We start from the raw sequence: 22,535 nt of genomic DNA, 5'->3' as shown, positions 1-22,535 counted from the left end.
TGCATTCACCTTATAGCCAGTGGCATAACCACTTTACAATTGTTTATTATTTTTATTTTGTATTTTTTTTTTGGGGGGGTAGAAGGATTACTTTATCCTATCCCAGGTATTCCTTAAAGAGGTGGGGTTTCAAATGTCTCCGGAAGGTGGTGAGTGACTCCGCTGTCCTGGCGTCGTGAGGGAGCTTGTTCCACCATTGGGGTGCCAGAGCAGCGAACAGTTTTGACTGGGCTGAGCGGGAACTATGCTTCCGCAGAGGAAGGGGAGCCAGCAGGCCAGAGGTGGATGAACGCAATGCCCTCGTTTGGGTGTAGCGACTGATCAGAGCCTGAAGGTACGGAGGTGCCGTTCCCCTCACAGCTCCATAGGCAAGCACCATGGTCTTGTAACAGATGCGAGCTTCAACTGGAAGCTAGTGGAGTGTGCGGAGGAGCGGGGTGACGTGTGAGAACTTGGGAAGGTTGAACACCAGACGGGCTGCGGCATTCTGGATGAGTTGTAGGGGTTTAATGGCACAGGCAGGGGAGCCCAGCCAACAGCGAGTTGCAGTAATCCAGACGGGAGATGACAAGTGCCTGGATTAGGACCTGTGCCGCTTCCTGTGTAAGGCAGGGTCGTACTCTCCGAATGTTGTAGAGCATGAACCTACAGGATCGGGTCACCGCCTTGATGTTAGCGGAGAACGACAGGGTGTTGTCCAGGGTCACGCCAAGGCTCTTCGCACTCTGGGAGGAGGACACAACGGAGTTGTCAACCGTGATGGCGAGATCATGGAACGGGCAGTCCTTCCCCGGGAGGAAGAGCAGCTCCGTCTTGCCAAGGTTCAGCTTGAGGTGGTGATCCGTCATCCATACTGATATGTCTGCCAGACATGCAGAGATGCGATTCACCACCTGGTTATCAGAAGGGGGAAAGGAGAAGATTAGTTGTGTATCATCAGCGTAGCAATGATAGGAGAGGCCATGTGAGGATATGACAGAGCCAAGTGACTTGGTGTATAGCGAGAATAGGAGAGGGCCTAGAACTGAGCCCTGGGGGACACCAGTGGTGAGAGCACGTGGTGCGGAGACAGCTTCTCGCCACGCCACTTGGTAGGAGCGACCGGTCAGGTAGGACGCAATCCAAGAGTGAGCCGCGCCGGAGATGCCCAGCTCGGAGAGGGTGGAGAGGAGGATCTGATGGTTCACAGTATCAAAGGCAGCAGACAGGTCTAGAAGGACAAGAGCAGAGGTGAGAGAGTTAGCTTTAGCAGTGCGGAGAGCCTCCGTGACACAGAGAAGAGCAGTCTCAGTTGAATGACCAGTCTTGAAACCTGACTGGTTTGGATCAAGAAGGTCATTCTGAGAGAGATAGCAAGAGAGTTGGCTAAAGACGGCACACTCAATAGTTTTGGAAAGAAAAGAAAGAAGGGATACTGGTCTGTAGTTGTTGACATCAGAGGGATCGAGTGTTGGTTTTTTGAGAAGGGGTGCAACTCTCGCTCTCTTGAAGACTGAAGGGACATAGCCAGCGGTCAAGGATGAGTTGATCAGCGAGGTGAGGTAGGGGAGAAGGTCACCGGAGATGGACTGGAGAAGAGAGGAGGGGATAGGGTCAAGCGGGCAGGTTGTTGGGCGGCCTGCAGTCACAAGTCGCAAGATTTTATCTGGAGAGTGTAACGATCCCGGCAGTCTGAGTCGGGTCCTGTCTGTGGACTAGTGTTTTGTGTTCGTAGTCTCCAGTTTCCCGAGGGTTCGGGAACGCTCCGGGGAGCTCTCTGGTTTTCCGCACCTGCATCCCGTCAGCAATCTGCACACCTGGCCCTCATCATCACCCTTTTTAGGCTCTGGCCAAACATCCAGTTCCTGCCGGATCGTTAGCCATGAACAGTAGGTGTTCTGTGTATCAGTTTAGAGTTTCTAGCGTGAGTTTTGTTGTTTTGTACTTTGTTGAGTTTTTGTGTCCTTACCTCCGTTTTTGTTCCACCTGCAGTCACACGTCCGGAACCTTCACCCCACCTCTGCCTGATGGTCGGGCGGCTGCCGAGCCATCACTGGACCTAGTGCTGCACCTCCAACTACTCATCCACGCCGCCCGCTCTGTCCCTGGATTATTCTGCACCTTTTGTTGTTTCTAAATAAACCCTCACCTTCGTTCAACTCTCCTTGTCCTGGTCTGCTTCTGGGTTCTGGCTGAGGGAACTGTGACAGAACGATCCGGCCAAATATGAACCCAGCGGACCTGGACTCTGTTCGCCATGCCATTACCCAGCAGGAGAAGATGTTGGGCCATCATAGCATGGTACTCCAGGAGATCGCGTTGTCAGTTCGGAACCTTTCTACCGGCCTGACGGAGGTCCAGAACCAACGCCAGTGTCCGGTGGAGGACCCACTACCGGTTTCACCCATCTCGCCTGCCGCTTCTGAAGTTGTGTCCCTCCGTGAGCCCAAGGTTCCGACGCCGGATAAATATGAGGGGGAGCTGGGAAGATGCCGTTCCTTCCTTATGCAGTGTGGATTAGTGTTCGATCTACAGCCCTACTCTTATGCCACTGACAAGGCTAGGATAGCCTTTTTGATTGAGTTGCTGCGTGGTCGAGCGCTGGAGTGGGCTTCAGCCGTTTGGGAACGACAGGATCCCTGCATGGCTTCATACCAGGGGTTCACGGCCGAGATGAGGAAGCTCTTCGACCATTCCGTCCGAGGGAGGGACGCAGCTAGGCGTCTGTTTTCTCTTCACCAAGGAACTTCGCAGTGTGGCCGACTTCGTGATCGAGTTCAAGACGTTGGCTGTGGAGAGTGGGTGGAACGAGAGTCTTTGCAAGCGGCCTTTTACCAGGGCCTGTCGGAGCAGCTCAAGGATGAGTTGATCTCCTATCCGGAGCCTAGTGACCTGGACAGCTTGGTAGCCTTGTCTATTCGGGTGGATAATCGAGTCCGAGAGCGAAGGAGGGAGAAGCAATGGGGTCCGTCCAATCGATCAGCTTCTCAGTTCCCAGTCGGGTCGGGTGGTGGACCAGAACACGTCGATCATTCTCCACCACTAAGGATTAGTGGAGAGGACCTCTCTCCCGATTCTGAACCCATGCAAGTGGGGCGGCACGGGTTAACCAAGGAGGAGCGTCAACATAGACGTAAGACCAACTGCTGCCTCTACTGTGGTCGCTCGGGACATTACATCTCCACTTGTTCCCGGCGGTCGTCAAACTGCCCGGCTCGCTAAAGTTGGGAGGACTTTTAGCGAGCCAGTTTCAACCTCTCAGTACCTCTGTCAGACCCCGCTTCCCGGCTACCCTTGTGAACAGGAATCAGAGCTTAGCGCTTAACGCTTTTATCGATTCAGGTGCCGATGGAAGCTTTCTTGATGCCGAGTTGGTGGAACAGCTGGGGCTTTCCAAGGAGCAATTGCCGGAAGCCATTGAAGCGACCACTCTGAACGGCAGTAGTCTGGCACGTATCACGATGAGGACTGAACCGGTTAAGATGCGGTTGTCGGGAATCATTCTGAGATGATTTCATTTTTCATTCTGCCGTCTTCCCATGTTCCTCTGGTCCTTGGATACCCCTGGCTGAAGGAACACAATCCCACGTTCGATTGGGTGACGGGCAAGGTAACGAGTTGGAGCCTTGATTGTCATGCTAACTGTCTCAAGACTGCCTGCCCCCATTCGGTTCCCAGTCAGGTGATTGAGGCTAAACCCCCAGATTTGTCCCTGGTTCCCGAGACATATCACGATTTGGGGAAGTTTTCAGTAAGCAGAAGGCTCTGTCACTTCCTCCCCACCGACCATATGATTGTGCCATCAACCTGGTTCCTGGAGCTGTCTACCCCAAGGGAAGGTTATACAGTATCTCCCGACCTGAACGTGAGGCGTTGGAGACCTACATCAAGGAGTCCCTAGCTGCTGGTCTCGTTCGTCCCTCGTCATCACCCCTGGGGGCAGGATTCTTCTTTGTGGGAAAGAAGGATGGCTCTCTTCGACCGTGTATTGATTATCGGGGGTTGAATGACATCACGGTCAAGAACAAGTATCCCCTGCCCTTGATGAGTTCTGCCTTCGACTCCTTACAGGGTGCTACGGTGTTCACCAAGCTAGACCTACGCAATGCGTATCACCTGGTCCGGATCAGAGAGGGGACGAGTGGTTGACGGGTTTCAATACACCGATGGGTCACTTCGAGTATCAGGTGATGCCGTTTGGACTGACCAATGCTCCAGCGGTATTCCAGAGTATGGTGAACGACGTCCTGAGAGATATGATCGGTCTCTTCGTGTTTGTTTACCTGGATGACATTCTGATCTTCTCGAAGGAACCTTCCGACCACGTCCAGCATGTCCGGCAGGTTCTGCAGCGATTGTTGGAGAATCGCCTGTTCGTGAAGGCCGAGAAGTGCGAGTTTCACGCCCACACTACATCCTTTCTCGGGTACATCATCTCCAGGGGTGAGATTAGGATGGATCAGGAGAAGGTTAGAGCGGTTCTGGAATGGGCCCAGCCCGGTACGAGATTGCAACTCCAGAGATTTTTGGGGTTTGCGAATTTCTACCGCAGATTCATCCGGGATTACAGCCGTGTGGCCGCTCCATTAACTGCCTTGACTTCCAGTATCAGGACCTTCAAGTGGAATCCGGAGGCGGATCGAGCGTTTCTGGATTTGAAGAGGCGATTCACCAACGCACCGATTCTCTCTCAACCGGACACGGCCCGTCAGTTCGTCGTTGAAGTGGGCCGCGTCTGATGTGGGAGTTGGCGCCATCCTGTCGCAGCGATGCTCCACGGACAGTAAACTCCATCCCTGCGCCTACTACTCTCGTCGCCTTTCGCCTGCAGAGAGGAATTACGATGTGGGTAACCGGGAGCTTCTCGCGGTGAAACTTGCCTTGGAGGAGTGGCGCCACTGGTTGGAGGGGGCGGAGCAACCGTTTATTGTCTGGACTGACCACAAGAATCTTGCTTACGTGCAATCGGCTAAACGTCTCAACTCCCGTCAGGCCAGGTGGGCGTTGTTTTTCGGACGATTCAAGTTTGCCCTGACGTTCCGACCTGGATCTAAGAACGGCAAGGCGGGCGCCTTGTCCCGGATGTTCTCCAAGACGGAGGAGAGTGGGTCCAAGACCGAGACTATTCTCCCCCGGAACTGCGTCGTGGGAGCAGTTATGTGGAAGATTGAGGAGGAGGTGCTGGCGGCCCTTCGGACTCAGCCCGGTCCCGGTAACGGTCCACCCGGTCGGTTGTTTGTGCCTGAGTCGGTTCGTCCTGCTGTCCTCAAATGGTCCCACGCCAGCAAGATGGCTTGTCACCCTGGCGTGGCTCGGACTATGGCGTTTCTTCGCAGACGTTTTTGGTGGCCTGCCATGGCCGAGGATACTCGGGGTTTTGTTGCTGCCTGTCCAGTGTGTGCGCAGAATAAGAGTACCAATCGGCCCAGCGCTGGACTACTTCACCCCCCTTCCTATTCCCCGGCGTCCATGGTCGCATCTGGCCCTGGACTTCGTCACGGGGTTGCCCGCTTCTGAGGGGAACACGGTCGTTCTGACTATCGTGGACAGATTCAGCAAGTTCGCCCACTTTGTGCCTATTGCCAAGCTTCCCTCTGCCTCGGAGACGTCCGAGATCCTGGTTAGGGAGGTTTTCAGGGTCCACGGTTTGCCCAGTGATATCGTTTCCGACCGTGGCCCTCAGTTTACCTCTGCTGTCTGGAAGTCCTTCTGTTTGGCCATTGGAGCTACAGTCAGTCTCACATCTGGTTTTCACCCCCAATCCAATGGTCAGGCGGAGAGAGCCAACCAGAAGATGGAATCCACGCTACGCTGTCTGGTCTCTTCCAACCCCACCTCCTGGGCCTCTCAGTTGCCTTGGGTTGAGTATGCCCACAATACTCTCCCTACATCTGCCACTGGGATGTCTCCCTTCCAGTGCCTGTATGGCTACCAACCTCCCCTGTTCCCTTCTCAGGAGAAGGAGCTATCAGTGCCTTCTGTTCAGGCTCATATTCGTCGTTGCCACCGGACCTGGCATCGGGCCAGAAAGGCACTCCTTAGAGGTTCGGATCGGTATCAGCTCCAGGCGAATCGTCGCCGGATCCCCGCTCCCACCTATACCATCGGAGATAGGGTTTGGTTGGCCACACGGGATCTTCCGTTACGGACTGAGTCTAGGAAGTTGTTACCGAAGTTCATTGGTCCGTTTGTGGTGGAGAAGGTGATCAATCCGGTGGCAGTTCGACTCAAACTACCGAGGACGCTCAGAGTCCATCCCACCTTTCATGTCTCCTGCCTCAAGCCTGTCTTCCTCAGTCCTCTGTTGCCTCCTCCGCCTCCTCCTCCTCCTCCTCGGATGATCGGAGGTGGTCCTGCCTACACGGTGCGTCGCATCATGGATTCCAGACGGCGGGGCCGGGGTTTCCAGTATCTCGTGGACTGGGAGGGGTATGGTCCTGAAGAGAGGAGCTGGATTCCGCGGCGACAGGTCCTAGATGCTGACCTCATCAGGGATTTCTACCGCCTCCATCCTGGCGCTCCGGGAGGTCCGCCCGGGGCGTTCGTCGGAGGGGGTACTGTAACGATCCCGGCAGTCTGAGTCGGGTCCTGTCTGTGGACTAGTGTTTTGTGTTCGTAGTCTCCAGTTTCCCGAGGGTTCGGGAACGCTCCGGGGAGCTCTCTGGTTTTCCGCACCTGCATCCCGTCAGCAATCTGCACACCTGGCCCTCATCATCACCCTTTTTAGGCTCTGGCCAAACATCCAGTTCCTGCCGGATCGTTAGCCATGAACAGTAGGTGTTCTGTGTATCAGTTTAGAGTTTCTAGCGTGAGTTTTGTTGTTTTGTACTTTGTTGAGTTTTTGTGTCCTTACCTCCGTTTTTGTTCCACCTGCAGTCACACGTCCGGAACCTTCACCCCACCTCTGCCTGATGGTCGGCGGCTGCCGAGCCATCACTGGACCTAGTGCTGCACCTCCAACTACTCATCCACGCCGCCCGCTCTGTCCCTGGATTATTCTGCACCTTTTGTTGTTTCTAAATAAACCCTCACCTTCGTTCAACTCTCCTTGTCCTGGTCTGCTTCTGGGTTCTGGCTGAGGGAACTGTGACAGAGAGAGAGGGGAGAAAGAAGTCAAAGCATAGGGTAGGGCAGTGTGAGCAGGACCAGCAGTGTCATTTGTCTTAACAAACGAGGATCGGATGTCGTCAACCTTCTTTTCAAAGTGGTTGACGAAGTCATCCACAGAGAGGGAGGAGGGGGGGGGAGGATTCAGCAGGGAGGAGAATGTGGCAAAGAGCTTCCTAGAGTTAGAGGCAAATGCTTGGAATTTAGAGTGGTAGAAAGTGGCCTTAGCAGCAGAAACAGATGAAGAAAATGTAGAGAGGAGGGAGTGAAAAGATGCCAGGTCCGCAGGGAGTCTAGTTTTCTTCCATTTCCGCTCAGCTGCCCGGAGCTCTGTTCTGTGAGCTCGCAATGAGTCATCAAGCCACGGAGCTGGAGGGGAGGACCGAGCCGGCCGGGAGGATAGGGGACATAGAGAGTCAAAGGATGCAGAAAGAGAGGAGAGAAGGGTTGAGGAGGCAGAATCAGGAGATTGGAGGGAGAAGGATTGAGCAGAGGGAAAAGATGATAGGATGGAAGAGGAGAGAGTAGCGGGAGAGAGAGCGAAGGTTGCGGCGGCGCATTACCATCTGTGTAGGGGCAGAGTGAGTAGTGTTGGAGGAGAGCGAGAGAGAAAAGGATACAAAGTAGTGGTCGGAGACATGGAGGGGAGTTGCAGTGAGATTAGTAGAAGAACAGCATCTAGTAAAGATGAGGTCAAGCGTATTGCCTGCCTTGTGAGTAGGGGGGGACGGTGAGAGGGTGAGGTCAAAAGAGGAGAGGAGTGGAAAGAAGGAGGCAGAGAGAAATGAGACGTAGGGAGGTTGAAATCCCCCAGAACTGTGAGGGGTGAGCCATCCTCAGCAAAGGAACTTATCAAGGCGTCAAGCTCATTGATGAACTCTCCAAGGGAACCTGGAGGGCGATAGATGACAAGGATATTAAGCTTAAATGGGCTAGTGACTGTGACAGCATGGAATTCAAATGAGGAGATAGACAGATGGGTTAGGGGAAAAATTGAGAATGTCCACTTGGGAGAGATGAGGATTCCTGTGCCACCACCCCGCTGACCAGATGCTCTCGGGGTATGCGAGAACACATGGTCAGACGAGGAGAGAGCAGTAGGAGTAGCAGTGTTTTCAGTGGTAATCCATGTTTCCGTCAGCGCCAAGAAGTCGAGGGACTGGAGGGTAGCATAGGCTGGGATGAGCTCTGCCTTGTTGGCAGCAGAACGGCAGTTCCAGAGGCTGCCTGAGACCTGGAACTCCAGGTGGGTGGTGCGTGCAGGGACCACCAGGTTAGAGAGGCAGCAGCCACGCGGTGTGAGGCGTTTGTGTAGCCTGTGCGGAGAGGAGAGAACAGGGATAGGCAGAGGCATAGTTGACAGGCTGCAGCAAATGGCTACAATAATGCAGAGGAGATCGGAATGAAATGAACTAAACATCTGGGAAAGGAGAGAGCGGGGCCTCCCTCACCACAACTCCCAAATATAACTCTCCCAACTTCCACCTCAGAAACTATAATTGTTTCACTGAAACACCCGAATATAACTCTCCCAACTTCCACTTTAGAAATTATAATTGTTGTAAACTACAGCGGTTCAATGTTTCTAGGAATAGACTCTAACTTACTTTATTCAGCTAGCTAACTTGGTACAGTATTCTTCCATGAAAAACCGCCCAGGGCACCGTATCCTATGACGCCATAGCTAACTAGCATGCTAGCATCCAATAACACATGGTTTAGCACCAATACTTGGTTACAACAAACTACCAATAGTGTGTTAACACACTAAACAGATCATTCGTGTCCGTGTCTAGTTCCTTTCATAACACAGCAATAATTAAACGTTGGCTAGCTAGCACAAAGTCAGTCATGCTAGCTACACAAGTGGACTACACATCTCGAATGTTCAGAAAGGGAAGCTTTATGTTGCAAAATTCTCATTGACTAAAATTATATTGTATTTAGCTGCTACAGTACTGCTAGCTGGTAGTGTTGGCTAGCTAGCAATGGCTGTGGTGTTGGTGTGACATCATCCAGTAGGGTTGGGCGGTATCCAGATTTTCACAACGTTATACTGTCCTTCTCATCTCGGGATTTACGGTAGTACTGGTATTACTGTTTAGTACACAAGGGGGCGCCACAAATACAAAAGCCCATTGGGTGTCTATTACCAGAATGCTAACAAAATTAGCACAAGTAATAGCAAATTTATATTGAGGCTGCTAGCTAAGTCTGTTAACGAGCACAAACGAAAATGAATGAATTGCAAAGACAGGCAATCTAGTTCATAAATGTACACTACCGGTCAAACGTTTTAGATCACCTACTCATTCGAGGGTTTATCTTTATTTTTACTATTTTCTACGTTGTAGAATAATTAAATAACACATGGAATCATATAGTAACCAAAAAAGTGTTAAACAAATGAAAATATATTTGAGATTTGAGATTTTTCAAATAGCCACCCTTTGCCTTGATGATGGCTTTGCACACTCTTGGCATTCTCTCAACCAGCTTCACCTGGAATAATTTTCCAACAGTCTTGAAGGAGTTTTCCTTCACTCTGTGGTCCGACTCATCCAAAGGGCTTTGACGTCTCTAACACTGCAGAAAGCTAACACAATATGATGCCCCGTCATCTTATTAATTCAGCCACTTACTAAGATAACTAGCAAGTTTAACTTAGGGGTCGCATTAACGCAGAATTCAGCGTTTTTCACGCAGGATTTTATTTTTAAACGCATAAGAAATCTCTTGCTGCGTTTTGTAAATGCAGATCTAAAATTGTAATTTCTGCTCAGCATCAGACTGATTTTGTGCTTCAGTTGCACGTCTCCACTCGGATGAGAATTCACTAACAGGCATTCTATCACCAGACCCGTGTTCTGACTGATGTGTTGCTACTTTTCTCTGGTACTTTTCTCAGTGTAGCCATCCTACTTTTCTCCGGTAAAATGCAAGATTAACTTTAAAACATTAGGGAATGTAGCTGGCTACATTCTTTCTATGATAAACATTAGAAATATGATGGCCATGCATCATTCTAGCAAAAAACACCTTGCTTTTTCAATGTAGGCTCATTTACTTGTGTGGCTGCCAGCCAAATAGTGTTGCACATCTGTTGTCATCTGATGAAAATGAAGATATTTTCTGCCGAATGTGTCGCACTAATGTATTCTGTGAAGGAAAACTATAGTTGCACATCGCTGATCACTCTATTGAAGCAAAAAGAAACACTCTTGACTTTCAATATAAAACGCGACCCCTGTTAATACACAGCTGGACTGACCTGCTCCCGCTTTCTCCCGTTGTGCTATTTACAAACAAACACGTGACTGGCTCAACTGTTGTGGGGAACTATGGTAATCTTCATAATGAAAAATAATGTGACGGGTGAAATGAAGAACACAATCTGGTTTCTCTTAACGTATTGCACAAGTTGACTGCAGGTATTTACTTAAAAAGTAGCTACAAATATAAAAATGTATTGAAAAACTTCAATAGTATTGACAGTATTGAAAAACCATCCCGTGGCTATTTCCAAATACCCCGGTATAAGGTATATACAGTATACCGCCTAAGCTTATCATCCAGAAGTACTTGTCCTCTATTCTACAAGCCTTTTGCACTACACACCATATTTTCAAGGAGGGGGGGTAGTGTTGCCAGGAGGGACCGTTGCCAAGGGGACGGTTGCCAGGGCAGTGAGGTGCCAGGAGCCTGTCAAAAGCTAGGCTGCTCCAGGAGCATTATTACAGCCACTTAACTTATTGAGCCGTTCTCCTCCACTGCTCCCTCTCTCCTCCCTATCCCCCCATCCCCAGGGAGAGAGGGAAACAAGGGAAACGCAGAGAGACTTAGATTGTGTGTGTGTGTGTGTGGATCACGAGGGTGCATGTTTCGGCAGTGCTCAGTATGGATCGGTGCCAACTGGGTGACATTGAGGAAAGACATAGAAGAAGAGATTCATGTGATACAGCCAAAGGAGATACAAGCTGAGTACAGAGGGATGGAGATAGTATTGAAAGAGTGATAGACATGAAAGAAAAAGACATGGAGATTAGTTTCTAGATGGGTGGATAGAAAATAATGGAGAGAAGTTAAGAAAATATGCAAATGCAATGAAATGGGGGGATAGGGTGATGAGATGGAGAGGAGGAGTGATTTCAAAAAGAAGTGATGGATCAGAAGACCGTGATGGAGATGGATCACAAGAGAGGGCGATGGAGAGAGACTGAGTGAGGGAGAGAGAGATGGAGAGGTAGATGAGTGGAGGAGGCAGAAGCACATTGACTCCAGGACCTCTGTTTGGCAGAAACGTTGATAATGATTATAATGATGATTATGATGATAATGATTGTGTTATGAGTGTTTAGCATTCTCATCATTAGCAGTATGTACACACACACATGCACGTACTCTCACATAAACATACACTACCAGTCAAAAGTTTGAACACACCTACTCATTCAAGGGTTTGTCTTTATTTTTACGTTGTAGAATAATAGTGAAGACATCAAAACTATGAAATAACACATATGGAATCATGTAGTAACCAAAAAAAGTGTTAAACAAATTTTCTTCAAATAGCCACCCTTTGCCTTGATGACAGCTTTGCACACTCTTGGCATTCTCTCAACCAGCTTCACCTGGAATGCTTTTCCAACAGTCTTGAAGGAGTTCCCACATATGCTGAGCACTTGTTGGCTGCTTTTCCTTCACTCTGCAGTCCGACTCATCCCAAACCATTTCAATTGGGTTGAGGTTGGGGGATTGTGGAGGCCAGGTCATCTGATGCAGCACTCCATCACTCTACTTCTTGCTCAAATAGCCCTTACACAGCCTGGAGGTGTGTTGAGTCTCTTCTTATTATTGGTGTCCTTCAGTAGTGGTTTCTTTGCAGCAATTTCACCATAAATGCCTGATTCACACAGTCTCCTCTGAACAGTTGATGTTGAGATGTGTCTGTTACTGGAACTCTGTGAAGCATTTATTTGGGCTGCAAGTTCTGAGGCTGGTAACTCTAATGAACTTATCCTCTGCAGCAGAGGTAACTCTGGGTCTTCCATTCCTATGGCGGTCCTCATGAGAGCCAGTTTCATCATAGCGCTTGATGGTTTTTGCAACTGCACTTGAATAAACTTTCAAAGTTCTTGAAATGTTCCATATTGACTGACCTTCATGTCTTAAAGTAATGATGGACTGTTGTTACTCTTTGCTTATTTGCGCTGTTCTTGCCATAATATGGACTTGTTTTTTTTACCAAATAGGGCTATCTTCTGTATACCCCCCTTGTCACAACACAACTGATTGGCTCAAACGCATTAAGAAGGAAAGAAATTCCACAAATTAACTTTTAACAAGGCACACCTGTTAATTGAAATGCATTACAGGTGACTACCTCATGAAGCTGGTTGAGAGAATGCCAAGAGTGTGCAAAGCTGTCATCAAGGCAAAGGGTGGCTATTTGAAGAATCTCAAATATAAAATATGTTGATTTGTTTAACACTTTTGGTTACTACATGATTCCATATGTGTTATTTAATTGTTTTGATGTCTTCAATATTATTCTACAATATAGAAAATAGTAAAAATAAAGAAAATCCCTGGAATGAGTAGGTGTGTCCAAACTCTCTACTAGTATTGTACATACACACACTCATTCACATGCATGCACACACACACTAATTATTCACATGAGGTTGTCTGGTCAGAGGCACGGTTTCCGTAAACGTGTATCATAGCGTTTCATTATCCAAATACTTTTGTTAGTATCCTATCTCCCTAATCATTGATCTAAGTGAAACCTAGAATCAACTACACATATCCAGTTATGCCACTTCAGTGATTACTCCAAGGAAGGGTGGAAGGAACACAGTATTTTAATAGTCCCATTATCTTGAATATATGTAGATTGGTGGCCATTTGGACCTAGCATTTGCTCATTATCTCTATGGTTGGCTAGGTAACAGGATTTAACCCTCCCGTTGTCCTAGGGTCAAAATGACCCGCCACTGTGTTGAACCAACTTTATTTAATTTTTATATTTTTTGGATCATTTGTGAGAAGGAGGCAGTGATACTTTCTTTAAAGTCTCACTGCCTCCTTCTCACAAATGATCCCCAAAATATAAAAATTAAATAAAGTTGGTTCAACACAGTGGCGGGTCATTTTGACCCTAGGACAACGGGAGGGTTAATATAGGATAGGCAGGTTTATGTTCCAGTCTTGGAATGTTTCAACATTAGTCCTGTAGATATAATTGGAGCGCTACGTGATTTTATGTAATGAGAATATGGCGGGAGGTCGGCGGTACTACCATTCCATAATGACAACTGTCTCTTCATAGCCACCATACACACACACACACCTCCTACACACTCCCTGGTCTGCAGTCTCTGCCACAGTCTCATGTCATAATGGGATTCTGATTGTGGATCCAATTTGTTTCTGCAGTGGCAGAATCCTTCTGATTAGACCACACAGACAGACAGACAGACACACACACTCTGCAGACAAGGGGCGTGGTGTGGGATGTGCACAGGAACGTGTGTCAGAGGAGAGTAAAGGAAGGGTTTTATGCAGCGAGAGTGGCCAACTTTAGCGATGTATACCATGGTTTCTAGTTGCCACTAGTAACCGGATCTGTTTGTGATTTAGCCATCTCCTCTGTGGTTTGTTGTTATACCATACATGTACATAATGTATATGGTATAACAATGAACAACTGGGGAGTTTGCCAAAGAATCTGGCCACTAAGCTACAGTAGTAGCAACATGCCATGGCAACCAAGCTACTGTACAGGTGTAGGATCTTAATTTGATCACGCTTTTGTTGCTGATTATTTTACTTTACCGCAGGAAATGCAGATGAGCTTAGTGATTTACATAAATTCACTGAAAGCACACACTAACACACGGTTTTATTAACAGTATTGCACTTTTCATGTAGCCTACGTTTGGCCAGCTAATAGCCTAACCACAGATCAAGCAAAAATATGGACAAAAATGTAAATCCTGATGCTGCAGGATTATTTTATTTTGCCCCCCCCGTAAGTACCTGTTGATGTTGGAAGTGCGTAAGGACCATGTGAAGTTCTGGAGACCCCAGGTGTTGCTGATGGTGTCTAACCCTCGTAGCAGTGTAGGTCTCATCACCTTCATCAACGACATCAAGAAGAGTGGTCTCTATGTCCTGGGACATGTACAGCTAGGAGACCTGGGTAAGAGGAAACACGGAGGCGTTGGGTTTTTAAGATTAAAGAAGCCTTTTACATTTCACTTCCATTATTCTCCAAGAGTGGCTGTCACGCTCGTTTAAGGACGGATCAGACCAAGGCGCAGCGTGAAATGCATACATGTTTATTTCAACGATAAACACACGAACAAAACAACAAACCAACGTAACGTGAAGTCCTCAGGCTAAACACAAAACAAGCCTACACACGGAACAAGATCCCACAACCCATGATTGCCAATAGGCTGCCTAAGTATGATCTCCAATCAGAGACAACGAGCGACAGCTGCCTCTGATTGGGAACCACACCCGGCCAAACATAGAACTACACAACCTAGAATACAACATAGAAATACTAACATAGAATCTCCACACCCTGACTCAACATACAAGAGTCCCATGAGTCAGGACGTGACAGTACCCCCCCCCCCCCCCGCCCAAAGGTGCGGACTCCGACCGCACCAACCTGACATGACAGGGAAGGGTCCGGGTGGGCATTCCGCCTCGGAGGTGGATCCGGCTCCGGGCGTGACGACCACATTCTCTCAGCCTCCCCGTTACGCCCCTGGTCTGGTCTGGACCTCGGCGCGCTGCTTCCCCTCTCCTACCCTGGTGTGGGAGATCCCGAACCTGGAGAGGGGCTGACGTCTGGGTCTGGACTGGAGCCGCTGACCGGAGTTGGACTGGGCACCGGTGGAGCGGACTGCTCTGGCTCCGGACTGGAGCCGCTGACCGGAGCTGGACTGGGCACCGGTAGAGCGGACTGCTCTGGCTCCGGAGTAGAGCTGCTGACCGGAGCTGGACTGGGCACCGGTGGAGCGGACTGCTCTGGCTCCGGAGTACAGCTGCTGACCGGAGCTGGACTGGGCACCGGTGGAGCTGCTGACCGGAGCTGGACTAGACCCCGGTGGAGTGGACTGCTCTGGCTCCGGAGTGGAGCAGCTGACCGGAGCTGGATCAGGCACCGGTGGAATGGGAACGGGCCGTGCCGGACCAGACACGCACCACTGGTCTGGTGCGAGGAGCAGGTACGGGCCAGACCGGACTAGGAACACGCACCACTGGCTTGGTGCAAGGAGCAGGAACGGGCCGGGCCAGACTGGGAACACGCACCACTGGCTTGGTGCAGGGAGCAGGCACGGGCCGGGCCGGACTGGGAACACGCACCACTGGCCTGGTGCGAGGAACAGAAACGGGCCGGGCCGGACTGGGAGCATGCACCACTGGCTTGGTGCGAGGAACAGGAACGGGCCGGACTGGCGACACGCACCACTAGCTTGGTGCGAGACACAGGCACGAGGTGTACCGGACTGGGAACTGACGTTAGAGATCTCCGACTGTACCAGTCTTTCACTCTCCGCGCCCAGTCCTCCTCCCGTGAGGACTCCTCCCTGAGCCCCCACGAGTGCAGTGGTTGGGGCTCTTCTCCCATGTCCAGGATCCCTTTCCGTCCAGGATCTCCTCCCATGTCCAGGATGTCTGCTCCTGGGCACGCTGCTTGGTCCATTTTTGGTGGGATCTTCTGTCACGTTCGTTTAAGGACGAGTCAGACCAAGGCGCAGCGTGAAATGCGTACATGTTTATTACAACGATAAACACACTAACAAAACAACAAACCAACGAAACGTGAAGTCCTAAGGCTAAACACAAAACAAGCTGACACACGGAACAAGATCCCACAACCCATGATTGCCAATAGGCTGCCTAAGTATGATCCCCAATCAGAGACAACGAGCGACAGCTGCCTCTGATTGGGAATCACACCCGGCCAAACATAGAACTACACAACCTAGAATGCAACATAGAAATACTAACATAGAATCTCCACACCCTGACTCAACATACAAGAGTCCCATGAGTCAGGACGTGACAGTACCCCCCCCCCCCTCCCCCGCCCAAAGGTGCGGACTCCGACCGCACCAACCTGACATGACAGGGAAGGGTCCGGGTGGGCATTCCGCCTCGGAGGTGGATCCGGCTCCGGGCGTGACGACCACATTCTCTCAGCCTCCCCGTTACGCCCCTGGTCTGGTCTGGACCTCGGCGTGCTGCTTCCCCTCTCCTACCCTGGTGTGGGAGATCCCGAACCTGGAGAGGGGCTGACGTCTGGGTCTGGACTGGAGCCGCTGACCGGAGCTGGACTGGGCACCGGTGGAGCGGACTGCTCTGGCTCCGGACAGGAGCCGCTGACCGGAGCTGGACTGGGCACCGGTGGAGCGGACTGCTCTGGCTCCGGACTGGAGCCGCTGACCGGAGCTGGACTGGGCACCGGTAGAGCGGACTGCTCTGGCTCCGGAGTAGAGCTGCTGACCGGAGCTGGACTGGGCACCGGTGGAGCGGACTGCTCTGGCTCCGGAGTACAGCTGCTGACCGGAGCTGGACTGGGCACCGGTGGAGCTGCTGACCAGAGCTGGACTGGACCCCGGTGGAGTGGACTGCTCTGGCTCCGGAGTGGAGCAGCTGACCGGAGCTGGATCAGGCACCGGTGGAACGGGAACGGGCCGTGCCGGACCAGACACGCACCACTGGTCTGGTGCGAGGAGCAGGTACGGGCCAGACCGGACTAGGAACACGCACCACTGGCTTGGTGCAAGGAGCAGGAACGGGCCGGGCCAGACTGGGAACACGCACCACTGGCTTGGTGCAGGGAGCAGGCACGGGCCGGGCCGGACTGGGAACACGCACCACTGGCCTGGTGCGAGGAACAAACGGGCCGGGCCGGACTGGGAGCATGCACCACTGGCTTGGTGCGAGGAACAGGAACGGGCCGGACTGGCGACACGCACCACTAGCTTGGTGCGAGACACAGGCACGAGGTGTACCGGACTGGGAACTGACGTTAGAGATCTCCGACTGTACCAGTCTTTCACTCTCCGTGCCCAGTCCTCCTCCCGTGAGGACTCCTCCCTGAGCCCCCACGAGTGCAGTGGTTGGGGCTCTTCTCCCATGTCCAGGATCCCTTTCCGTCCAGGATCTCCTCCCATGTCCAGGATGTCTGCTCCTGGGCACGCTGCTTGGTCCATTTTTGGTGGGATCTTCTGTCACGTTCGTTTAAGGACGAGTCAGACCAAGGCGCAGCGTGAAATGCGTACATGTTTATTACAACGATAAACACACTAACAAAACAACAAACCAACGAAACGTGAAGTCATAAGGCTAAACACAAAACAAGCTGACACACGGAACAAGATCCCACAACCCATGATTGCCAATAGGCTGCCTAAGTATGATCCCCAATCAGAGACAACGAGCGACAGCTGCCTCTGATTGGGAATCACACCCGGCCAAACATAGAACTACACAACCTAGAATGCAACATAGAAATACTAACATAGAATCTCCACACCCTGACTCAACATACCAGAGTCCCATGAGTCAGGGCGTGACAGTGGCTGAATACCTCCCACTCATCCATTGCAATTCAGGCTTCTTGGTGAATGTCTAGCAGAATTGTGTTAGACTGAATTGAAGTCAAACCAATGTTTGAAGAAGTATATCTCTGACTTGGCTAGTGCAGTACAGTAACTAAAGCTACAGTTGAAGTTTAAACTCAATTTTTCACAATTCCTGACATTTAATCCTTTAGCAGAAATCAATCATGCCCCCGCTCTCTCTTATCAGTCTCGAAGCTCAGTCTTTCAGGGAGTGTGCGCGGTAGCAGCGATAGTACGGGCTTACATAGTAGTGGATAGTACAGCCAGCATTAGTATAGCCAGCACAGGAGACTCACACTCCCATATACAGTTGAAATCGGAAGTTTACATACACCTTAGCCAAACACATTTAAACTCAGTTTTTCACAATTCCTGACATTTATTCCTAGTAAAAATTCCCTGTTTTAGGTCAGTTAGGATCACCACTTTATTTTAAGAATGTGAAATGTCAGAATAATAGTAGAGAGAATGATTTATTTTAGCTTTTATTTATTTCATCACATTCCCAGTGGGTCAGAAGTTTACATACACTCAATTAGTATTTGGTTGCATTGCCATTAAATTGTTTAACTTGGGTCAAACGTTTCGGGTAGCCTTCCACAAGCTTCCCACAATAAGTTGGATTAATTTTTTTGTCCCATTCCTCCTGACAGAGCTGGTGTAACTGAGTCAGGTTTGTAGGCCTCCTTGCTCACACACGCTTTTTCAGTTCTGCCCACACATTTTCTATAGGATTCAGGTCAGGGCTTTGTGATGGCCACTCCAATACCTTTTGCCACAACTTTGGAAGTATGCTTGGGGTCATTGTCCATTTGGAAGACCCATTTGTGACCAAGCTTTAACTTCCTGACTGATGTCTTGAGATATTGCTTCAATATATCCACATAATTTTACTTCCTCATGATGCCATCTATTTTGTGAAGTGCACCAGTCCCTCCTGCAGCAAAGCACCCCCACAGCATGATGCTGCCACCCCCGTGCTTCACGGTTGGGATGGTGTTATTCGGCTTGCAAGTACCCCCTTTTTCCTCCAAACATAACGATGGTCATTATGGCCAAACAGTTCTATTTTTGTTTCATCAGACCAGAGGACATTTCTCCAAAAAGTACGATCTTTGTCCACATGTGCAGTTGCAAACCGTAGTCTGGCTTTTTTATAGCGGTTTTGGAGCAGTGGCTTCTTCCTTGCTGAGCGGCCTTTCAGGTTATGTCGATATAGGACTAATTTTACTGTGGATATAGATACTTTTGTACCCGTTTCCTCCAGCATCTTCACAAGGTCCTTTGCTGTTGTTCTGGGATTGATTTGCACTTTTCGCACCAAAGAACGCGTCTCCTTCCTGAGCGGTGTGCCGGCTGCGTGGTCCCATGGTGTTTATACTTGCGTGCTATTGTTTGTACAGATGAACGTGGTACCTTCAGGCATTTGGAAATTGCTCCCAAGGATGAACCAGACTTGTGGAGATCTACCATTTTTTTTCTGAGGTCTTAGCTGATTTCTTTTGATTTTCCCATGATGTCAAGCAAAGAGGCACTGACTTTGAAGGTAGGCCTTGAAAAACATCTACAGGTACACCTCCAATTGACTCAAATTATGTCAATTAGCCTATCAGAAGCTTCTAAAGCCATGACATCATTTTATGGAATTTTCCAAGCTGTTTGAAGGCACAGTCAACTTAGTGTATGTAAACTTCTGACCCACTGGAATTGTGATACAGTGAATTATAAGTGAAATAATCTGTCTGTAAACAATTGTTGGAAAAATTACTTGTCATGCACAAAGTAGATGTCCTAACCGACTTGCCAAAACTATAGTTTGTTAACAAGAAATTTGTGGAGTGGTTGAAAAACAAGTTTTAATGACTCCAACCTAAGTGTATTTAAACTTTCGACTTCAACTGTATATGTGTGGTAAGCCAGGCTGCTTACCAGTGTGCGAGAATGGTGTGACAAACAAAAAACATCCAGAAAACCGCTCGTTGATGAGGTTGAAGGTGAAAGCAAGAATCGTGCAAGCTAACAGGCGGGCCACAAACGGGCAAATAACGGTGCAATATAACAGTGGTGTGCACCAGCGGTTCCAAACTTTTTCACTCAGGCCTCCCTTCCAGCATTGGGGAACATCCTACGCTAACCCCTCGCGCCCACACCGTTTGGGAACCACTGCAGAATGGCATCTCGGAATGCACAACTCGTTGGTCCTTGTCACGGATGGGCTATTGCAGCAGACGAACACACTGGGTTCCAGTCCTATCAGCTAAAAACAAGAAGAAGCGGCTCCAGTGAGCACGCGATCTCCAACACTGGAGAATTGAGGAGTGGAAAAACGTAACCTGGTCCGACGAATCCTGGGGAATGTTTTCCTGGCACACGTTAGGTCCCTTGATACCAATTGAGCAACGATTCCATGCCCCGAATCATTCAGGCTATTCTGGATGCATAGGGGGGTCCGACCCGGTACTCGATGGGTGTACCTAATCAACTGACCACTTAGTGTAGGTGTGTGTGTGTAGTGCTATATGGTGTCCTGTGATCAGGCTGTTCTCTGGACAGCCATATGATATAGTGTAACTTTTATCTTGACAAGACTTTCAGTGGTGTCAGAGCGCCTCCAGTATTGACAGGCCCAGCCTCTTTCTCTCTCTCTCTTTTTTTCTCTCTCTTTCTTTTTTTTTTCTCTCTTTCTTTTTTCTCTCTCTCTCTTTCTTTTTTCTCTCTGTCTTTTTCTCTCTCTCTCGCTCTCTCTCTCTCGTGTCTCTCTCTCTCGTGTCTCTCTCTCTCTCGTGTCTCTCTCTTTCTCTCTCTCTCGTGTCTCTCTCTTTCTCTCTCTCTCGTGTCTCTCTCTCTCGTGTCTCTCTCTCTCGTGTCTCTCTCTCTCTCGTGTCTCTCTCTCTCGTGTCTCTCTCTCTCTCGTGTCTCTCTCTTTCTCTCTCTCTCGTGTCTCTCTCTCTCTCTTGTGTCTCTCTCTCTCTCGTGTCTCTCTCTCTCGTGTCTCTCTCTCTCTCGTGTCTCTCTCTTTCTCTCTCTCTCGTGTCTCTCTCTCTCTCTTGTGTCTCTCTCTTGTGTCTCTTGTCTGTCTGTAGCTCTTGTTATGTTCTTCTGTGGCACACTGCCCAATCAGGTCACTACACAGAGAAAGAACTTCATCTCTTATTCTCTGAGGACTTGGCAGATAATGGCCCCTGGCCAAAATGTTTGCACAGATATTGATGTTTTGTTTCTCTCTCTCTCTCTCAGACACGTTACCGTCCGACCCTCTCCAGTGTCGTTATGACTCGTGGTTGTCTCTGGTGTACCACCTCAACATCAAGGCATTTGTCAACCTCACCCTGGCTGACTCGGTACGGCACGGGGTTCAACATCTACTCTTCATCTCTGGCCTAGGTCAGTGATTCTATTCACTACTCTCTGATATCATGTATTAGCTATAACTCTGCCCCACCTGTCACTCATACACACCTCTTTTACCATCTCACCCATTCACTCATCTGGGTGGGATGAGGCCCAACACCTTGGTCCTGGGTTTCTATGATGACTGCACCCCCAAAGACAAACTCACTGACCCCGCCCTCGCAGATGCCACCATCCCCACTCAGGACCCCGAGGACGAACGCCCGCGCTACCACTTCCCCGCCCTGCGGCCGTCCAATGATGGCAAGGAGGGGGGGAATGGAGAAAACGGAAAAGTCATGGGACCCCAAGAATACGTGGCGGTGATCGCAGACGCCATGAAGATGTTGAAGAACGTAGCGCTAGCCCGCTACTTCCACCAGTTCGACCGGGCCTCGACCATCTCCTCGTCCCCAGGGAAGGGTGCTCTGTATGTGGACATTTGGCCCGTCAACCTGCTGAGACCAGACAGCTCCAGCTATGTAGACACCTGCTCTCTTTTCCTGCTCCAGCTCGGCTGCGTCCTAAACATGGTCTGCGCATGGCACCATGCTAGACTCCGCCTCTTTCTGTGTGTGGAAGAAGGGCGGAGCCTGCGGTGCTCTGAGGAGAAGCTGGGTCAGCTGCTGAAGGAGCTGAGGATCAAAGACAACGTGTACACAGTGCCCTGGGACCAGCAGGTGGCGCTACACTGGCAGAGGCAGGGTGAGGCGGGCAAGAGGAGCAACGCCACAAGGCTGTCGGAGGAGTATCTGTCGGTGGTTAATAGGTTGATCCTGGAGCAGGCCCGCCCCCCTCCGGCCGTGCGTTTCCTGTATTTGCCCCGCCCCCCGGCTGACACGCACCGCTACACGGCCTACCTGCGCCAGCTGGACCTGCTCACCAAGGACCTGGGTCCTACCCTGCTCATACACGGGGTTACACCTGTGCTCACCACCGACCTCTAGCCCCCGAACTCTAACCCTAAACTCTCACCAGCTGACCCCTGATTAAACCCTTATTTCATCCCCTTACCAAATTGCTGCAGGTAGAAGTGGTACTTAGACAAAGGTCAAGGATCCACTTACCTTCCCCAAAGCTGTACTAATATACACTATATATACAAAAGTATATGGACACCCCTTCAAATTAGTGGATTCGGCTATTTCAGCCACACCCGTTGCTGACAGGTGTATAAAATCGAGCACACAGCCATGCAATCTCCATGGACAAACATAGGCAGCAGAATGACCCATACTGAAGAGATCAGTGACTTTCAATGTGGCACTGTCATAGGATGCCACCTTTTCAACAAGTCAGTTCGTAAAATGTCTGCACTTCCCCAGTTAACTGTAAGTGCTGTTATTGTGAAGTGGAAACGTCTAGGAGCAACAATGGCTCAGCCGCGAAGTGGTAGGCCAAAGAATC

General features: G+C 50.0%; 1 pseudogene; it reads left to right on the top strand.

Annotated features, from left to right (window-relative positions):
- LOC121556714 overlaps positions 1-22,075 on the top strand; it is a 56,252-nt pseudogene extending 34,177 nt beyond the window's left edge.
- Positions 22,076-22,535: the final 460 nt, after the last annotated feature.

Source organism: Coregonus clupeaformis, chromosome 5 (assembly GCF_020615455.1).
Source record: "Coregonus clupeaformis isolate EN_2021a chromosome 5, ASM2061545v1, whole genome shotgun sequence".
Taxonomy (NCBI): Eukaryota; Metazoa; Chordata; class Actinopteri; order Salmoniformes; family Salmonidae; genus Coregonus; species Coregonus clupeaformis.
This window is presented reverse-complemented; position numbering and strand designations above follow the sequence as displayed.